General features: G+C 41.2%; 1 long non-coding RNA gene across 1 annotated transcript in view; it reads right to left on the bottom strand.

Annotated features, from left to right (window-relative positions):
• Positions 1-15514, bottom strand: part of LOC129323789 (uncharacterized) — a 42917-nt gene that overhangs the window by 25412 nt on the left and 1991 nt on the right. The window lies entirely within an intron of this gene.

Below are 15514 nucleotides of genomic sequence, written 5' to 3'. Positions count from 1 at the left end.
CAAGGGAAGGGAAAGAAGGGAGAATAAGAAGGGGGGAAAGGGGGGGTGGAAAAAAGGGGAAGGCAACTTACAAACACTAAACCCTACATTTCAATGCTTTCCCTTCATACTGCCATAATTAAAAAAAATAGCTTAATAAAGTAATGATGGAATGGTTGATCTTACAAAATACAAATTACAATTCAAATTAAATCTTTTTCCCCCCTCTGGGCCTCGGACGCGGTTCTCTCTGAGCAGCTACAGCCACAGCGCTCGTTTCCTCCCCCCTCCCTTCAGGCTTCGAATCTTCTTCTTTTTGCTTGATGTCTGGCCCAAATTCTGGATTTTTGTCCACAAAATCCCTTAGCTGATCTTCCGAATTAATCTTGTAAGCTTGATCTTTGTAACTAAACCCGATTCCTTCCGGAAATAGCCATTTGTACTTTATGTCACGTTCCCTCAAAAGAGCGGCCAGCTTTTTATATTTAAATCTTCTCTTCCGAACTAAAAATGGAACGTCCTTCAGTATCTTGACTTTATTTCCCAGAAAGTCCAACTCCGCATTATATGAGTTATATAGGATATTGTCCCGGACCCTCCTGGATGAGAACTCAATAACGATTTCGCGAGGCAGCTGCCGCTTCATTGCATATTTTGAAGATGCCCAACGGACTCCCAAAATGGCGCTTCTTACTTCTTCTTTAGTTGCTCTCGCGGGTGACGCTAAAAGTTCCGAGGCAAGATCCCACAAATCCTCGTTTTCCTCCTCTTTAACATTCTGGAGACGCAAAATGGTCTGTGTTCGTTCCACTTGCAGCCCAATCAGCTGATTTTCCACCAACTTTAGCTCCTTGTTCGTTGCTCTCGTAAGTGACGCATTTTCCCGAGCAGACTTCTCTGCCCCCCCCACTACTTCCTTAATGGCTTTCACATCGCTCTCAATTAAGCCCACCCTTTGATCTGTTTCATTCAGCTTGTCAACAAAGGGTTTTATGGCCTCAGTAACCGACTCCTACTATGTATTTCAATTGCTATCTATAATGCCTATTCCTTTTGAAGCTTGAGAGCATATGCAGTGGTCCCATCTTATGCCCCATAATTTCATCTATGCCTTTGTCTACTCTTGTCCCCAGGCTGCTATAGGAAACAAAACTTTTTTCTCCACATCAGAACACATTAACTAGAAATTGCAGGGGCTGTGTTCTTGCTTTCTGCTTTGAAGCTTTGAAAAACCAGACATAATTTTCATCTAGGGTAACATTCTATTTTTAGTTATTTGTTTAACCTTTTTGGGACCAGGGCCTTTTCAGGACCAGGGCCTTTTCAGCCCTGGCACTGGCCTGGCGGAACTCTCTCTTTGTCAGGACCAGGGCCCTGCAGGACTTATTACAGTTCTGGGGCCCTGTAAGACAGAGATGTTCCACCAGGCCTATGGCAGTGGTTGAGGTCTGTGTGGGCTATAGGGTTGCCAGCTCCAAGTTGGGAAATTCCTGGAGATCTGGGGGGTGAAACCTGGAGAAACCTGGAGAAAGTGGGGTTTAGGGAGGGAAAGGACCTTGGCATGGCATAATTCCATAGAGTCCGCCCCCCAAAGTAGCCATTTTCTCCAGATGGACTGATCTCTGTGGCCTGGAGACAAGTTGTAATTCCAGGAGATCTCTAGCTACTACCTGGAGGCTGGCAACCCTAGCGGGCTACCTGGTCTGCCTTTCTGCTGTAGCCTTGGTCCATTGTCCATTGCTATCTAAATATCTAGGACCTGCCTGCCTTCTCTGATTGCTGAAGAGGTGTATAGTCTTAACATTTTTGTTGCTATTGGATATATTTTTATGGTTTTTAAACTGAGTTTTATACTCGTATTTATGCTGTATTTATTGTTGTTATTTAATAATGTTACCTGCCTGAGCCCGTTCACAAGGAGGTTAGAGATTTAATAAATTAAATTAAATTATACCTCCTCACCATTATATTTAGTGCTCAAGGTTGTTTTACAGCATAGATAGAAACCTTGAATGAACACTTTGTAGCTCGTGAAACCTTTGAATGGTTATCAGTGGGATAACTGCTCCCATCTTGACATGGAAAGCTCAGTATTTTCGAGTTTTCTCAATTGACATTACTGAAAAGCTCTAAAAGTTGTCTCCTGGCTTCTAATGTTGGCTCATGATTGCTGAAAGACTACATGAAAGTACAATATTGTATTACACATAGTAGTTGGGTTCAACAACTGAACCCACCCTAAAAGACCAGCTGGGATGAATAGCTGCTTCAAATTCAACAGCCTAATACAAAAGAGGATGAAGGACTACTACTATATAAAAATTTGTAAGAAACAAAAAAGAGAATTTAACAAAATCAAGAGAAGATATTTTTTTAAAGGCTGCTTAGTGGGATGGGACATGTAGATCGCACCATCAACAAGAATTTAATCAAGAGTAAGCTGACTTACTCTACTGACTATGTCTACTGATTTCCATATAGCTTGATCTCTTTTAATATTCCAAACTGGAGAAGAAATTCTAGAGCATAAGGGTGCTCAATTTGTAATATCGATGAGCCATATGAGTAGACCCAATTTCCATATCAAACTATATCATCATAAATATTGGAAACACATCATTATGCTTGCTATCAAAACAGAGGCAAATAGACTTAACTACTTGCTTTTCATAAAATTCCTCAAAAGTAGCAAAGAAATGCACCAGATGGTACAGCTTTTCAGGGATGCATGTCTTAAGAATTGGGAACCTAAAGAACTTTACTCAAGTCCCTCAAACTCTCGTGCAAGTTTATATACTAACCCTTTGTCACTTCATCATTTCTTAGCATATCACCCAGCTCAGGCAAACAAAACTCAAGAAATTAGATAGGTCATTGGGGTAATCACTGTCATCACCTTAAAAAAGCTTTGTCTCATATCCAGTAATCGTCCCCCACAAGTGTAATCTATGCTCTTTTAAGCAAGGTTGATAGCTCAGTCACAACCGTGTTTTCTTGGGCTTATGTCAGTGGAGCTTTTGCCAAAGTTCAGCATGCTTAGGACTTCAGCCTCAATAACACTGTTTAAATAACATTTTCTACATGGAAATCATACAAGTATTTCAGCTGAAAGTTAGCTATAGAACCTAATGTAAGTTAAAAATTCCCTGTGTATAACTAGCTTAAGCTGCAGATGAGGAAAGGAGCAAGTTCAGGTCATTAAGAGCATAAAGTTTAGCAGGTCAGTTATAAAGCTAAGTATGACATAAGCCCTGAAAGACATGTTTAGTAGATTCCAGGAGTGTAAATAATACAGTGATGTAATTCAGCAAACTAATATCCTAAGTTCCTACTCAGAAGGATTTCCTCTGGGAATGTAGTAATGGGACTGTTGCTAGATAATTTTAGCTGTTAACAAAATCCTTACACTTGTGTACATTCTTGGTTTTCTGCTCTGACCACCATTAATTCCATCCTAGAAGGTTCGAAGTAGCTTGGTAGCCCTTTTGCGGGGGAAGGGATTCTCAGCCCTTACTTATTGAAATCTGAGATGGCAATTTAGCAAGAACAAGAATGAAAAAGATATGCCAGTCACCCTGTTGACAAGTTTACAGAGGGTGAGTGCAATGCAAGACTCTGAAAAGTCCTGTGTTTGCCTGTCTTCTTCTATTAGCACCCTATATGAGATATACTTAAAACTGCAGTAATTTTGCTTGTAAAAATAAATGCACTATTAATTGAGAGCCTCTTGTAAGAGGAGCTGCCACCTATCTTGGAGGGGAAAAAATTCTGACCCACCCTTCCATGTACATTTTATTTAAATATATGCATATTCCAATTGTCCAGGGATATCTCACCTTCCCATCTAGGAACTGCACCTCTTACCAAAGATAACTTCAACCCCAAACTTCAGGCAGATAGTAAAAAGTACTTTTGTTCTACATTCTATTAAATTTTTCACTTGCAGAACTGACAGAAAGAAGCATGTAAGTGAGATTGATCTCTTTCCTCTGCTGTTGGTGAGAGTCTCAGTACTGGGGTTTGTAAGAGATTATATAGCCTGAAGACAAGCCTTTATTTCCCCCTCTCCACTGTCACAGTGTGAGTGACTGGCAGAATGCAGGAATACTGTGCAAGGAACAGCAAGTAGGACAATCTTATTTGGTTGGATGATGTTCCTGTCAAGCAAATATCAGCAGAGTCACTCTTTCCATTCATTACTCCTCCTACTTTCGGCCACCAGAGAAAATGAAATTAGACAGCAAGGCAGCAGAATAAGGTTCAAATCAGATGGTTTCCAGCAGCTCTTTGGAGTTAGAAATAATTCTGGTCAAATTTATAATATTTATGATGTTCAGGTCAAATTTTGATTAATTTCCAAGCACACAGCCTTAAATTATACTAATGGCTAAAATCTAAGTATGACATAAACCCTGAAAGACATGTTTAGTAGATTCCAGGAGTATAAATAATACAGTGATGTAATTCAGCAAACTAATATCCTGTTGTTATACAATGTTGTTGTTCAATGAAAGATTAAAAATTTGGATCTAGAGAAACAAATTTGTATTAAATTGTAATGAAGAGTAGCAATGATAATTAGGAAGTATTTTTCGTTCTACGTAAGAGACAAACCTTCATTGCACTGCTGAATTTATCATGTCCATACAGTTTTAATGCCACTTCCTTCAAAACTGAGGTGATAATAGTTTGTGTTTACCATTCTCCAAGTGTGGAGAATTCAGGGGAACCTTTATGAGCCAGTTTTCTTTGGGAGGAAAGGGGGAGTAGAAATATGTCACTGTAATAATCTGATTACAGGATAAACTAGTTTTATGGGAAAGCAAAAAAAAAAAATTCATAGGCCCACCCCATGATAGCAAGTGGGTATTTTCCAAGGAGCTTATTCAAAGAATAACCCAATTGTCTACTGTTTCTAATCAAACCTTACTACGCCATGGAACAGCTACATCCACACCCACAACCATTAGCTCCATTCAAGTGTGTTGTCAGTATGGCAAAAGGCTTTTGTTCAAACTGTGCTGCAGCTCATGCAAAGTAGCTACATGTAGTTATCACATCAGCACAAGATCTGCAAAGACTACAGTTCTCTGGTGTGCAAACTAAGTACACATACCTGCTTTGCATGGGTTGCAATAGAACTTCAATTATGCTAAGCTCTTGTAAGGTTTTTTTTTGCCTCACCAGCATCACATTTGAATGAGGATTTAAAGTACTTCAAAGAACCATGTGTCTCCTGGCCTGCAGTTCCTACATATAGAATTACAATCCTCAAGGAGCCTGGAGTTCTCCTGGAGTTACAACTGATCTTCAGACTACATAAATCAGTTCCCCTGGAGGAAAAGGCAACTTCAGAGGGTGGGCTCTATGGCATCATATACCCCACTGAGCTCCCTCCCCAAACTGTTCTCCCCAGACATTGCATCCCAAATCTCCAGCAATTTCCAAAGTTGCAGTTCGCAAACTTATCTACATACCCAACAAACTAAGCTTATACATTCGGGCAAATGAAACATTTCTCGTTTGTACTCTAAATGTATATATACCTCTCGATTGACAGAAAGCATTGCTTTAAATGTGCTGATTCCTGCAGACAGCTGTTTGCAATGTATTGCCACCCCTAAAGAGAATTCTTATATCATTTGCTTGCAAGAATGAGCAAGATTATTTTCTACATTGCATGGAAACTTTGTGGAATTTTCTCATCTGTAGTATTTGGCCATATATTAAGGTTATTTTTACCATTTATTCTCAGTTGTGATCAGAAACTTTAGGAATGTGGTAAAAATTGCCTCACCTGTAGCCAGATACTAACAGATACTAAGTCTTGTCATATGACTATATGCACCCACCCACATACACACATCATATGACAAGTGGTAAACAGTTGTCTGTAGAGATCCAATGCAAGTAGATTTTCTGAGTCTATTTTTGGCTACGTTTTATTTTTATGGGCGTGAAGGGCAGAAGGCATCTCTGGACTTATTGTTTCCAGACATAACAACTCTATAGTTAGAATAGTTTTGTAGTCTAAGGTAGAAGTTCGTTTAGAACAAAAGTAATCAGAGATAATTTCCTGTATATTTGAAAGCATATGTACCAGGTGCTTGTCCAGGAATTAGTTCTTCTGTTATAAATCCTTCCTTCTGTTCCCATCTCTGAAGGGATCATCATCATGTTCTTTTCATGCCTCTTTTATACCTCCTAAGTTCTGGAGTATGCATGTAGTCTTGACTTGACCTCTTGACCACTCCACCTACTCTGAAAATGTTATCAGTAAAACTACTGATGAATCTTCATGCTGCCAAAACTCCTCCTTTTGCCACTCTTCTTACAGTCCTCTATCCCTCCTCTTTGACTATGTTACCTCAAACTCACATGCTCTAGGTTTCTATGGCTAATGGGTTTCTCAAGGGTTATTCTCCTCCTTGCTGGATCAGTTGCTCAGTGGTGGGAAACTCATCCTTGGCCATCTCCCTTCTTTGGGATTACTCAAATTCTGTTCTGAGTTCTGCAATAATCTCTCTCCACATTGTCACTCATACGACACAATATGACTTTTACCATATCTTGTGGCTTTGCTACAGGTGGGCATTACTACCTCATGTCTTTCCCCTTTCATACAATCTCGTATCTCTTTGATATTTCACCTTGGAGATTCTCATTACCATCTCACACTCAGTATATTTTTTTATTCTTATAGTTTCTAGCCAGACTAAAATGAAGCTTAAAAATATGAACCATTAATTTTTTCTCCACAACTTTTATAATTTCATTTTGTAAGTGCCTCGGGACAGGGGCACTTTTTGTTACATTCTCTGTTATTATTATGTTATGTTCATGTAACCGCTGTAGTGGTTACCACTAGCACAGAGAGGTTTGAAAGGGGACTGAGCAGATTCATAGAGATGTTCATAACATTATTAGACTTTCAAGGAGAGGTTATAATTTTTGGAGATTTGAATGAGGTTTTAGACTCCAAAGGAGACAGATCTAAGAATGTTGGAGGAAAATACCCCAAAAAATGTATTTAGATATATGGGAATTTTAGAACGGGAAGATGTTTGGTGAACACTTCACCCCAATGAAAGAGATTTTACGTATTATTCCAACAGACACCAGGAATTAAAACAAAGAATCAATTGGATCTGTTTGAAGTAGAAGAAATACAGAAAAAGTTAAAATATTTAAAGCAAAAACATTTTGAATGTGCAAATAAGCCTGGAAGATATCTACCACACTGTCTAAGAGAAGAGAAAAAAGAAAGCTACCTGGGATTATGGAATAGATGGTCATGATTGGTTACTAGTCATGTTGATGAAAGGGGGTTTCCATGTCCAGAGGCAGCATACTTCCAAATATCAGTGCTAGTAGGCAATATCAAGGAGGAGGCTTTCTGGCACCCAGGACAGATTTGGGAACCCTCCATGGGTAACTTACCCTGAAAGCTGACTCATTCAAGAAAACCCAAAGAGTGATGCAGAAACCCAAGTCTGCGTGTCTCTCTAGGTGTTAATAATCTGTATATATAGGCTTCTGCCTCTTAACACTTAAGAAAACCATGTTGATTTAAAGGTGCAGTAACATCAGAAAGGTTTTCCTATTTTAACACAGAAAACACTGGAAAGAAATATCACTGTTTAACTCCTGAGGTTTTAAGGTGTTTAATATGAAAATCCATTCAGTTTTGCATCTCAGTAACTCTCTGTTGATACTACGAGAAGAGGTTGACTGTGCCACAAATAATACAGCTACCTTAATTTCTGTAGTGTGATGTGTCTCTAAAAAATGTTCTGTTAAAGGTGCCTCCAGCACCTTATTTCTAATCCTGGAGATGTGTTCCAGGGCTCAACAGCCCAGCCAGAGGGTGATGGGGTAGGAGGCAGGGACAACCGGACAGCACCAATGCAAGCAGCAGGCCGATGGCAGCAAAGGCAGAGCCAGCACCAATGCAAGCAGCAGGCCAATGGCAGCAAAGGCAGAGCCAGGCCACACCCCAGCACAGAGGCAGGTGGAGGAAGAATGACAGCACAGGAAACCAACAGGCAAGCTAGAGGAGGTTGGAAATAGCCAGGAGAGGCTGGCAGCAGAGCGACCACAGGTGTGGCTACCTAAGGCAGCCAGGGCAGTGGCTAGGTTGTTGGGACTAGGAGGTGGAGACTGGGAATGGTGAAATGATAAAAGGGAAGTCCACCCACAAGCTGGGGGGGGAGGGGTTTTGAGGAGAGCACAGAGAGAGAGACCAGAGCCTATCCAAGAGAGCAGTGAGACTCCTGGGCAATGTTAGCCCACCCCATGCTCTTTTCTTGAGACCTGGGTCACCTTGCCAGGACCCACCCAGTTGACAATGCTACAGCTGAACCATCTAAGGCAGGATCAGAGCAGGGGAGAGCCTCACATTGTGGTGGAGAATATGGGCAGCCATCCTGCAGGAGGTTGCATCTCTCTGACATTGACTTGACCCAGTTCAGCCAGTGGTTGGCCAGACATCAAGAGTGGTAGGTGAGGGAAGTGGCCCAGCAGCAACGTGATCCTCAAGCAGCCCATGCACAGCAGCAGCAAGACTCTCAGGCTGCCCTGGTAAGAGACCTATGGCAGGCGTGGGAGGCCTACCCAGGCAGGGCCATGGCTGACAGGCAGGACCTGCAGGAGGTGACCCAGGGATGAGCCAACCTCCCTGGTTTCATCTGGCCAAACTGGGGCCCAATGATGAAGTGGATGCCTACCTAGAGGCATTTGAACAAACTGCAGCAGCAGCCTGTTGGGTACCTGACCAGTGGGCCTTCATCCTTGGACCTTTCCTAATGGGAGAGGCCCAGGCAGCCTTATGGGCACTACCCAGGGAAGATGGGCCTGATTATAAGAAGCTGAAGGTCATCCTAGAAAGGTACAAGATAACACAAGAGACCTACCACCAGAAATTTTAGACCCTGATGTATCGAGAGGGGACCTGGCCCTGAAGCACTGGGTCGCAGTTCTTCAGGACGCCACTTACAGGTGGCTGAGGCCCACAAGTGATGGAGAAAAGTGGGTAAGAGCCCAGGTGATTCTGGAGCAACTTCTTTCTTCCCTGGACTCGCCACTGGGTTGCATGCAACAAGCTGGTTGAACTTAAAGGAGCCACTATGTTGCTGGAGAACCACTTGGCAGCTGAAAGCAAAGTAGGCCCCCTCAGGAAGGCCCGACAAAGGACCCCAGAACAGGCTAACCCCCAGTCGGCCATGTAGAGACAGCCTGGTTTAACTGGTTCAGGACTGTCTGAGACCCTGACCTCCCAAGCCCACCTGGCCTGAATTCAAATTTATTATTACGGTCATAGACCAGCAAGCGAGATACAAGGCATAGTAAAACCTATGGGTAAATAAAACAGCAGGTCAATAAACCATTATAGTAAAATAACACATTAAAATTATTTTAAAACCCAATACAGTGTAAAACCTAATCCAGCATAAATACAGAATTAAGAAAACCTTTAGTTAGTAATATAATATCTCCTGCTCTTCATTGCCAACCATTCGAATTTAGCATCCTCGTATGTTACATCCTGTTTCTTATCCAATAGCATTTTCGAAAGAAGAAGAGCTCTTTGTCTTCCTGGGTACACTACAAGTATAGGCATTATATAGACTTCTCTGATCTGATTGTACATTTTACACTCAAAAATAACATGTTCTAAGGATTCTATTTTCCCATCAGCACAGGGGCACAGGCGTTTTATTATGGGAATTCTTTTGTATCTGCCTTCAAGTACAACGGAGGGCAAAGCATCCCATCGCATTAACGTAAAGGCTCTCCTGAGTTCCTGATTTGCCAAGTTGTAAAGATAAGGCATAGATGTTAGTCTGTTTATGGTATCTGAATCAAAATGGAACTTTTTGATTCTGTTTATGTCATGTTGCCTCTCAACCTCGAGTATTCTCTGCTTAATAAGTCTTTTTGCATGATCATAGCCCATACTAAGCAATAATTGTTGCAATAGATCGTAAGAGGCTAATTTCCTATCTAGCATTCTGGCCTAAGTTGGAGTACTAGAGTCAGTTAACAGTAAACTGATAAGGCCTTTGGGAAAGAAAATTAGCTCTAACCAGTGTAATATTGCTACAATCCATAATCTGGCCTCCACAGTTGTCAGACCTGTGTCGAGTCAGATCGCGGCATTTGCGACGCTGGCGGGGACCTGAAATAACTGGCGGGAACCCAGTTAACGACTCTATGTCTGAACCAGCTAAGGCAGGGCCAGAGCAGGAGACAGCCTCACAGAAGCCATGGCTTTTGTGTCTTGAGGATGGTTGGCTACTGAGTAATACAGAATGCTGAACTAGACGGACAAGTAGTTTGACCAGCAGGGCATCTCTTAAGCGTTTATGCTTATTGATTGTACTAAGTAAGAATCCAGGCACATTTGCTATTTTTTAGTCAAGAGTAATAAACATGATCAAGTACGTAGTCTTTCAGAATATATTTTCCTGCTTGAAATCATGAATATAGGAGATTCTTTATTAGAGAATGCAGTAGTCATGGATCCAGCACATGCAAGAGATGTATTCACCCATATGTCCCACCACATCCTTTAAGACAAACTGAAGTGCACCCTATTTTAAGCTCAGACAATAAAAGATGAGCCAACATAAAGATATGTGAGTATGACATGGGTATTTGTCATATTTTCAAATATAACATCTGAAGAGAGAACTAGAACGTACATTAGGAGGATCAAAGGCAGCTAGAATCGTGCTACATAAATTCTCTTTCTAGTGCCATAGAACCTGGTACTCCTGAACAGGATTCTTTCATGTCACAACGTGCATATATAGAATTGCACTCTGTGTCTTAATATAAGTTTTGTAAGTGGTCGATTGTCCAAATTAAAAGTTTGGATGCATGGAACCTACACTGCAAGTAAGCACAAAATGGGAGACTATATGATGTGTACTGATTTCATGGCCCAGAAGCTAAAGAGGGCACTTTTACAATTTCCAGGGTATGTGAAGAGCGCACCCGAGGCAGATCAGACCTAAGCTACAGATGCCAGAGCAGCACCAGCAGAATCTTATGCTTCCCCAGTAAAGCAGAAAAAAAAAATAAATCTCTATATAGATGAGAGTATATGGCAATTGCATCATAGCAACCCTCTTCCCCCCAGTCATGGAGCACCATGCCAACAACTCTCCCATGATCACCAGAGATGGAAGTAGTTAAGCAGCATGTTACAATGTGGGCACTCCCACCTGAAGTTATACTCCTGCTATCCACATGCAGAGCATAAGAAATGGGACACACTTCTCCCACTGTACGTTAGATTGTTGTATGACAAGTCATAGCCCTGGAATGAACACTCTACAGAGAGCTTTCCAGATGCCAATTTGCTTCTCTTCCAGCAACCATGTTCTTTTTGCCAGGTGGACATCCAGAAAAGAAACCAAAGCATTCCAACCCCCTTACCCATATGCAACTGCAACACTGCTAGAATTCCCAAGACCTATACTCCACAGAGATTCACACCAGAGAGGGCTAAGGGGCACCAGCCAAGCAAGGGGAATTCAGAAACTGGGCAGCAAGAAGACAGCATACAATTGTACATTCACAGAATGCTTTCCTGTCATCTTCCCCATAGCTCACTGAGAAAAAAGCACCCATGTAAGTAAACAAGGGCATGGGATTGCATTTTGCAAGAATGCAAAGCTCACTGTTTGGTCAGCCGTAGTCCAACCAGCAGCAAAACAGAAGGAAGAAACAAGACTAAAACCCACATTTAGGACCCTCGCCCCCCTCCTTTTGACATCACAACTGTGCAGATATTGGAGCCCCCTCCCACTGTGAGACAGGTGTTCAAGACAGATGGAGTCATTTAGGAATGAGGGTGGGAACTGATCTTCCAAAACACAGTCAAACAGAGACACAGCTATGAAACAAATCCCACACTTAATGAAAATTATTAGGAATACTGAATCAAGTCTTTGTATCCCTAGCTAGAGAAATGGAGGCTTCAGTTTTGTTTTGTGTTCTCAGGCGGACTATTTGTAAGAGTTCTGAGCAGAACAGTGTTAGAAATATACTACAACATCTGCTTTCTTCCTTAGCTGTTTGTACAAATTGCCCTTTCATCAAAGTCCCCTCCATGAGACCAGAAAGAAACATCTCCATGCTACACCCCTTCTCATCTGAGACAGAGGTGTCTGGATGCTTGGCAAAGCTATAATTAGCTGCAGGCATAGTTATGGTTTGAAACTGTGGTGGGGAAGCTGGAGAGTGCTTTTGTCATTCTCCATGAGCTTTATGGGAGTATTTAAAATTATACAGGGTTGTTGCTGACACAGCTGGATAGGGTTGTCAACCTATAGGTGGTGGCTGGAGAGCTCCTGGAATTACAACTGATCTCCAGGCTACAGAGATCAGTTCCCCTGGAAAAAATGGCTGCTTTGGAGGGTGGTCTCTATGGCCTTATACTCTGCTGAGGTCCCTCCCTTCCCCACTTTCTTTAGGCTACAGCCCCCAAATCTCCAGGAATTTCTCAACCTGGAGCTGGCAACACTACAGTGCTGGGGCTGTGGGCCCCACTCCTTCCCCAGCATGCTCCTGATGTTGCCCATTTTTATACCAGCATATCTTCAGATAATTTAATGTATCTCAGAGTTATGCCAGCATCAGGGTTAGTTGCCATTCTAATAATGCAATTCTAAACAGAGTTATACTCTTCTAAGCCCATTGAAGTGAATAGGCTTAGAAGGGTATAACTCTGTTTGGGAGTGCACTGTACATCATTCAGTGACTAGATTATGCTGTGCATCTCCTCTTAAAATGAAGGGGTTTTGATCCTACAATATATTACAGGCCTAAAATCATGAAAGTAAATGCCATGCTTATTTTCTAATTGCAGTTAAATAACATGACAGTGTGAATGTGTAAACTGTTGTTAATGCTCCCTTGTAAATTGGTGGTGATAAAAACGAATATTAGAGTTTGCTGTTTGCTAAATATAACTAATCTAAGAAAGGTATCCTTGATTCTTGTGCACGCAAATGGTTATTTGAAAGTGCTCTGTCTTGAATACTAATGTGTCTAATCTATTTCTAGGAAGAGATAATATGAAGCATTCCATGGATGCTTGGGTAATTTTATCACCTGTTTCTCAGCATTGTCCCAATGAAAGCATGATATGGATAGTCACAATAAACAACTTTGTTTCAGTTAAAGTTACTGAACAGAAATAATGTACATAGCTTTCATGTAGTTTACAAAACCCAAGCACTCCAAAGCAAAATAAAGAAGAAATCAGCTGTAACTGTAACTAACTCATGGTACACGTAAATATATTCCTCTGGATCAGAAACATGTCTCAAATTCTGAAAAAGGGTCTGTTGTGGATCTTTTCTCCTCAATGGCATTATAAATTTCTATATATTTTCTTTAAGTACACCTTCTCAAGAAAGAATAAGGAATTATTATGAATAAGGAGCATTTCTCTTGAAAAGTTTAGCAAAGATTTTCATAACAGCTTGAGGATGAGAGATTTAAGAATGTCAGATAAGTTATTTTTACCAGAACTGATGGTGAAAGTTTATTTTGGTGCTCTTCTCCATTCAGTGTTGACTCAAAGCAGCTTACAATGTCACCCCCTTGAAAACACCAATTCCAGAAAAAAAATGTTACCAAATAACAAATCTACCTGCCATCAACATGCTAATCTACAGAGTAGGGAGCGGGGGTGAGGGGAGGTAGAGCATGTGGTAACAGCTCTGCCTTGTGGGAAACAGTCTGTCTCCAGGCAGGCCCTCACTTGGTAAGGTTGTGCCTTGAAAAAAACCCTAAAGCAATACGAACAAGGAGAGCCCAAGAATTTGGGGGGGGGGGGGTGGCGGCGGCATGAGTATACTCTACTGGAGCGCAGAGGTTCAAGGGTGGAGGGCTGGTCTGAGCAGTAAGCCTTTATGGCCTTTCAGACATAAAAGTAGATTTGTTTTATTTTACGATTTATTAGATCATATATATTGGAAAGGACCTGGGATACAGAATCCATGTTACAAGCTGGTAGGCACTGGTCATAGAGAAATGGTATGTGGGCCTTCCAGGTATGAGAATACAGGATTTAAAATAGTTACTTTAATATCCAGTTAAATTAAAGCTTGAATTCTATTTCCTCTTTTGACTCATACAGCTTATAGATTAGTAATTATCAGGAACATGCAAACAATGTATTTATTAATATGTGCCAAATTAGTTCATATTAATTTGGCTTGATAAGCTATCTTGTGATGTTCGTGGCATCACAAGATTTCTCTGCTCCCTCCCTTTCCATGCCACCTGTCTTGCACATAGGCCCATAAAACATTGCCCACTCTTGTACAATGCCATCCTAAGCAAAGTTATGCCCTTCTAAGTCCACTGAAGCAAATGGTCTTAGAATGATGTAAGTCTGCTTAGGATGGCATTGATACTGTTTTATTTTGTCATCCCTCCCACCCCGGACGTTATCCACCCATTGTTTGTGCCTCTAACAGAAAAAAAGCCACAAAATAAGGACAATATGATTGGTATGTTCTGGTAGTGTAGTGTAGTGGAGCCAGATTTGGATCTGGTAGACCAAGGTTCAGATTTCCACTTTGCCCTGAAAGCTTGCATGTTCTCAATTTAGCCTACCTTATAGGGTTGTTGTGCTCATGAAATGGTGAATGGAGAAGAAAGCGTACCACCCTGAAATCTGTAGTAGAATGGCAGGATAAAAATGTACTAGAATAATATTGCTAGCATCAGTATATGGAAGGCTGCCATGATGTATGACTAATGAATGTGAATTTGTTTGGCCAGCTTATTTTAGTAAGGAAAAAACAATTAGGGTGCCCTAGGCCACTACCCACGGACTGCTTAAGGTTATATTTCTAAGCATCAAAGTCCAATTAATTCTGAATGTGCTCATGCAGAAGCAGGTTCTATTGATTTCAGTGAAACTTTAAATAAGTATGTAAGTGATTGTAGCTTAATACTTGTAAATAAGATGGGGTCTGGAGTTCTCTCAGAATCATGACTGATCTAATATAGAGGTCAATTTCCCTGGAGAAAATGACAGCTTTACAGGGTAGACTCTGTGGCATTACATCCCTCCTGAGCATTCTCTCCTCCCCAAATTCTGCCCTCCCAAGGCTCCACCCCAAATCTCCAGAAATTTCCCTACCCAGAGTTGCCAAACCTACTTGTAAATGCATCAACAGCTGTGGAACCTGCAGGCCAGGTTGGTCTGCATTTTACATACATTTTATCATATGTATGTGAGTTAAAAATAATCTGAATAAACTATTAAAATGTGAACGATTTCCTCAAACAAAAACTGATGAACTAAATGTTAATCCAAGCAAATAACACTTTTAATCTTTACTTCTGGAGGTCCTGTGAACTTCTGAATGTATTTGAATGGGCGTATAAGCACAGAAGCCTAACCTACCCAGTGTTTTGTCATGTTATTATATGGTAAAAACAGGAAGACATCACATCAAAAGTACGAAACAAAGGATTTGGGATAATGCAGCTGTAGATGGTCATA

This window comes from Eublepharis macularius, chromosome 2 (assembly GCF_028583425.1).
Source record: "Eublepharis macularius isolate TG4126 chromosome 2, MPM_Emac_v1.0, whole genome shotgun sequence".
In the NCBI taxonomy this organism is placed as follows: domain Eukaryota; kingdom Metazoa; phylum Chordata; class Lepidosauria; order Squamata; family Eublepharidae; genus Eublepharis; species Eublepharis macularius.
The sequence above is the reverse complement of the archived record's forward strand: the minus strand, read 5'-3'. Positions and strand labels throughout refer to the sequence as shown.